The sequence below is a fragment of the Micromys minutus genome (genome assembly GCF_963924665.1).
Source record: "Micromys minutus genome assembly, chromosome: 11".
Taxonomy (NCBI): domain Eukaryota; kingdom Metazoa; phylum Chordata; class Mammalia; order Rodentia; family Muridae; genus Micromys; species Micromys minutus.
In genome coordinates, this window is record NC_137980.1 from 36,455,446 (window position 1) to 36,461,257 (window position 5,812).

General features: G+C 47.6%; 1 pseudogene across 1 annotated transcript; it reads left to right on the top strand.

Moving 5' to 3' along the window:
- Positions 1 to 3,914: 3,914 nt before the first annotated feature.
- Positions 3,915 to 4,812, top strand: LOC308427400 (small ribosomal subunit protein uS5-like; annotated as a pseudogene). The gene has a single exon. The product of its transcript is annotated as a small ribosomal subunit protein uS5-like (transcript).
- Positions 4,813 to 5,812: the final 1,000 nt, after the last annotated feature.

Sequence of the window (5,812 nt, forward strand, 5' to 3'; positions counted from 1 at the left end):
AGGCTGTACCTGGCTGACCCCCCTGCTGCTACCTGGAGTCTTACCTATGCAGTGAGGAGAAGTTTGTGTTGTACATTTGCTATGACCATTCAAGGCGACAGTGTTTACAGAGACCTTTGCCCACCTCTCCGAACTGTGCCTGTGGATGCTGACAGATGCTAGCCAGGGTCTTATTGGGACACGGACACCCTGCAGCATGGTGACTGCTACCCCCAAACTGTGGTCACTTGGAATCCTTCCTAGGACTCTTGCCCCATGTCAGCCTTGGAAGGCTGTCTGAGGCCAGTCCTTCATTAACTACATTCCACCCACTGAGAAGGAACATTATGCAAGAATCTGTGGCAAGAAAGAAGGGGAGCTGAGACCCAAACCTGAGCCTATTTTTAAAAAGTCAAACTTTTCCGTTCTCTAGGGGCAGACAGACACACACACACACAAAATCTCTCGGGTAGGAGCCCTATTGTCAACCTTTTAACTGGGAACAAGATACTGTGTTCGAGTCACCACAGGCCCTACCCCCTGGAGGGAGTGGCCTTTGGGCCCTTACTGCCCCTTGGTGTTGTGCTCATAGAAGCTATGGTGCCAGGAAGGCAGGAAGAGCCAACCAAGCCCTGGCTCGGTGTCCTCACTAATAAAATTAGGATGTTCCTTCCGGTTGGGGAGGGTTGCTCTTGGAGTGGCCAAACAAGCCACGTACTCAGCTGCTTGGAGGCAAGAGACAGGCTTGGCTTTGGCAGCTGAGGTGTCTTGGGGTCTCAGGGCATGGCACATGGACAGGGAGGGGTCTGTGGGTGGCTTTCTGGGTCACTGTCATTGGAAGAGTTCACATCAATTAACCCCCTGAACGTATGTGTCTGTTTTGTTCTCTGCTTCTGAGCCATGATCAGTGGCGACTCTCGAGGCCTCAGCCCCGAGAGCTACAGACCACGTGTGGGTTTCCATCCTCTTTAGAAATCTTTTCATCTGATCAGCCAGGGAAGGGGATCTAAGGTACCCTGAGGATGTATCCTGAGTAGGACATCTTGGTGGTCTCCTCTGATCACACCACACCACCTGTTCAGATGAACCCCTGGCTCTGTTAGCTTTCCAGTTCCTCCCTAGCTCTCTTTGCAGATGTCCTTGGCTAGCTTCAACTTGGACGTTGCTCAATGGACTCCCTCTGGAGCAAAGAGCTAGATGCTAATGAAGTCACCGCCAGGCTCCCTGGAGCCTTCTGGAGGGAGCAGTCAAGACTGGCAGTCTAGTCCAGCAGCCTGGAGTCACCGGGTCTCTCAAGTCTTGTGACTCAGGGCAGGAGATGAATACACCCAGATTCATTTCTTTTTCTTCTTATCCATGAATCTGCAACTGTACACCCTCCTGTGACACATGCAATCAATCAGTGTGGATGGCGCCTGTCAGATTGAGCCTTCTGCTCTATGTCCAGACAAGGGTCCCAGCAACATCTGGAAGGTCCATCCCAGGCTACAGGTTGTCAATCTGGTCACAGGTAAATGGCACGAAGGCTGAGGTCACGCTGATCTTTTTGACTCTGGCTTTGTGTTATGCAAAATCCAGATGCAATTGGCCCCTCCCCAGGCTGCCGTGAGAAACATGTGGCTAGTGTCTGCTGAATTCTGGTCCCTGTTCATAGTTTGCTGCCTTGAAAGAAATCTACTTCGGACCTAGCGTTGCCAAGACAGCCATGTCTTTCCAGAGCTGGTTCCAAATCCCTCTTACCTTACAAGATCATACAGGCATCAGACTTGAGGTTTTTCTCATTGTCCCTCCCACTCAAGAAAATAACATATTTCTTTCTTTTTTAAAAAAAGATTTATTTATTATATTTATATAAGTACATTGTAGCTGTCTTCAGACACACCAGAAGAGGGCATCAGATCTCGTTACAGATGGTTGTGAGCCACCATATGGTTGCTAGAATTTGAACTCATGACCTCTGGAAGAGCAGACAGTGCTCTTAACTACTGAGCCATCTCTCCAGCCCAACATATTTCAAAGAAACTAGAATGCATACCCTTCCAGCTTCTACTATCTGTCTGCCTATCTATGTATCAATCTATTGTCTATCTACCTAAATCATGTGTTGATCATCTATTTCTACCATCTACCTATTATCTGTCTATCACCAATCTATCATGTATTGGTCATCTCCTTCTATCATCTAAATGTCATCTATTGATCATTTTTATCTATTATCTATCACCTATGTATCTACTATCATTTATCTATCATATATTGATCATACTATCATCTATCTGTCATCTATTAATCATTTCTATCTATTATCTATCTATCATCTATTGATAATCATTTCAATCATCTATGTATTTATTACCTACTATCATTATCCAATATCCATCTATCATCCATATCTACATCAATATATCTATCCTTCAGTCATCTATCTATCTATCGAGCATCTATCATCAATCTATCCTCCTATCTATTTACCTATCTGCTCTCTGAGTTGCCACCTTGGGTTTAATTCTGAAAAGAAAGCAGCAAGCAAGGAGTCTGACTTGGGACCACAGAGTTTCCAATGATCAAGTAAAAATAAATAAGGTCATCAATATGCAAATTGATTTTTTCTTTAATGAATAGCAGAATCGTGTGTATAGCAAGAATTTAAAATTGTTTAAAAGTAATTTCTTTTAAATAAAAAGGTTTGTGTTTCTTATTTTTAATTATGTATGTGTGATGTGTGAGTGTGCTCAGAGGCCAAAGGTGTTGGGTCCCCCTGTAGCTGTGGTTACAGAAGGTTGTGAACCATCTGATAAGAATGCTAGAGACTCAACACGGGTTCTCTGGAAGAGCTTTTAACTGCTGAGCCATCTCTAAAGTCCTCTAAATAAATGTATTTATGACTTACCATCACAAACATTTAATTTGTGTACCTATTTTATATGCTTATATACCAGAGGTCATGTAAAAAACAGTCTTGGGTAAAATGGGTGGCAAGTGAAAGCTCAAGGTTTAAGAAGCCTTGCCCAGTGAACCCCCTGCATAGACTTCACTTCTGTTTTAAGACTTTCTTGCCCCCAGTGCTGAGAGTTGAGCCTAGGATGATAGGCAAGCATCCTACACTCCCAGACCCTTGGATCTGTTTTACAAACATGGAGTTCAAGGATCCAGAAGACAATCTATAGAGTTTCACATGATGCTTGGTCCCAAAGCTAAGATGGATCGCACCTTTCAGTCAGGCTGTGTGTGAGCCCCTTTCCCCAGCCCCCTACCCCTGCTGCCACTGCTGCTGCCATCCCCTTCCCTAAGACCTGAGGTACTCCCCTTCTCCCCACAGAGATACTCCCTTCTCTGCATAACAAGTTGAAACCTGTTCAACGCAGGCCTTTGAACTTCCTAGAAGGTGATGTTAGAATTTCAGAGGTGGGCCAGGCAGGCACTGAGGTGAACCTCCTGGAGGAGCTGCATCATCCTTTGAGAGTTTGAGGCAGCTTCACAAAGGAGATGACCTGGGCGGGTGAGCTCTTTAGTCCCCCACGTTACCATGAGAATATGGTCGGTGGACTTGGGCTGAGTACTGGAGAGAGAAGACTCTGTTTAATAGAGGAACTCAGTTCCCTTGCCTCTGTGTGTAAGATGTAGTAATTAGTGTTTCCATGTGATAAATTCAGTCCCAGAGAGGGTCAGGAATCTTTCGGGGTCACATAACCGTGATGCTGGTGCTTAGTGTTTACATGGGCCGGGAGGCCTGACTCTAAACTAAGTTCCACACTGTAAGCCTGAGCTAGCCTGAGCTAGCTAGTCCAGGATTCCCTAGCTCAGGAAACTAGGAGACAATTTTCTACACCTTGCATAATGTTGTTGAGCTCAGCTTGTGGTAACGCTGCTATTGAGAGAAACTCACTCAAGAACTGCTCCTGAGCTTCTTCTTCTTCTTTTTCGGAAAACACCAAATGGCAGATGACGCCGGTGCAGCAGGAGGGCCCGGAGGACCCAGGGGCCCAGGCTTAGGAGGCCGCGGTGGCTTCCGCGGAGGATTCGGCAGCGGTCTTAGGGGCCAAGGTCATGGTCGAGGCCGAGGCCGTGGTCGAGGCCGAGGTCATGGTCAAGGCCTCGGAGCTCATGGAGGTAAAGCTGAAGACAAGGAGTGGATCCCCGTCACCAAGCTGGGCCGCCTGCTTAAGGACATGAAGATCGAGTCTTTGGAGGAGATCTACCTGTTCTCCCTGCCCATTAAGGAGTCTGAGATTATCGACTTTTTCCTGGGTGCATCTCTAAAGGATGAGGTTCTGAAAGTCATGCCAGTGCAGAAGCAGACCCGGGCTGGCCAGCGGACCAGGTTCAAGGCTTTTGTCGCTATCGGGACCTACAATGGTCACGTTGGTCTTGGTGTTAAGTGCTCCAAGGAGGTTGCCACTGCCATCTGAGGGGCCATCATCCTGGCCAAGCTTTCCATCGTCCCTGTGTGAAGTGGCTACTGGGGGAACAAGATTGGCAAGCCCCACACTGTCCCATGCAAGGTGACAGGCCGCTGTGGCTCTGTGCTGGTGTCTCATTCCTGCCCTGAGAGGCACTAGCATTGTCTCTGCTTCTGTGCCCAAGAAGCTTCTGATGATGGCCGGTATAGACGACTGCTACACTTCAGCCAGAGGCTGCACTGCCACCCTGGGCAACTTTGCCAAGGCCACCTTTGATGCCATCTCAAAGACTTACAGCTACTTGACCCCTGACCTCTGGAAAGAAACTGTGTTCACCAAGTCTCCTTATCAGGAATTCACTAATCATCTTGTGAAAACCCTCACCAAAGTCTCTGTTCAGAGGATGCAGGCTCCAGCTGTGGCTACCACATAAGGGTTTTTATAAAAGACAAAATAAATAAACTAAGTCTGTTTAAAAAAAAAAAAGAAAGAAAAAACTGCTCCTGAGGCTCCTGCGGTGGCTTGCTGCTTCCTCAACCTCACTTCAGGCTGGTTGGTGAGTCTGGTGGTTTCTTCAGGATTGAACTACAGCTGCTGGTTCATGTCTGGTGTCTGCCTGGACTGTGTCTGCCAGTCCATGAGTGCTGTCTGCTTAGCAGACTGGTCTGCAGCTGCTGAGTCCTATTTGGTGGTTGCTATGGGAACGAACTGTTGCCAAAGAAGATCAAGCTCCACCCCCAAAGAACTATCGCTGAGCAGGTCCACTTCCCCCACATCCTACTAACTTTTCTCTTCCACTGCCTCTGCTGGATGGTGGGCTAGAGGAGAGGTTGCAAAAGTCAGTTGCAAAAGATGTTGTGCCTCCACCACCCCACCAGTCACTGCCTATGTCTGTCTCTGACTCAGTCACCATGGCAGGGGAAGAGGCTCACAGGATGTGACCTACTCCCTCCACCTGGATCTCCCCTCTTTGCTCCTATCACTACCCTGTAGATCTATCATATCACAAATCTGTCCAGAGCCAGTTCATCAATGCGCTCAGAGCTCTCCTGCCTGCCCCAACCACTTCCCAACAAGCAGCTTGTCAGCTGGCAACTGCACTATGAGAGTTAATGGTGACTGTCAACTTGGTAGGGTCTTGACTCTCCTAGGGGACACGCCTCTAAGTGTACTTCCAAAGGATATTTTGGATTAGTAACCGAGGCGACAAGACCCATCCTGAATGCAGGCCTCATCATTCCATGGTTGGGGCTGTGGACTTCATGAAAAGAAAGGAGTACCAGTTTCATTTCTCTCTGCTTCCTGACTGGGGTTGCTCTGTGACCTCATGCTCCTGTTGCCATGGTTTCCCCACCAAGACAGCTGTAGTACAGTGTGAACCGAAACAAACCCTTCTTCTAGTTGCTCTTCTCAAGTATTTGTTGATAGCAACA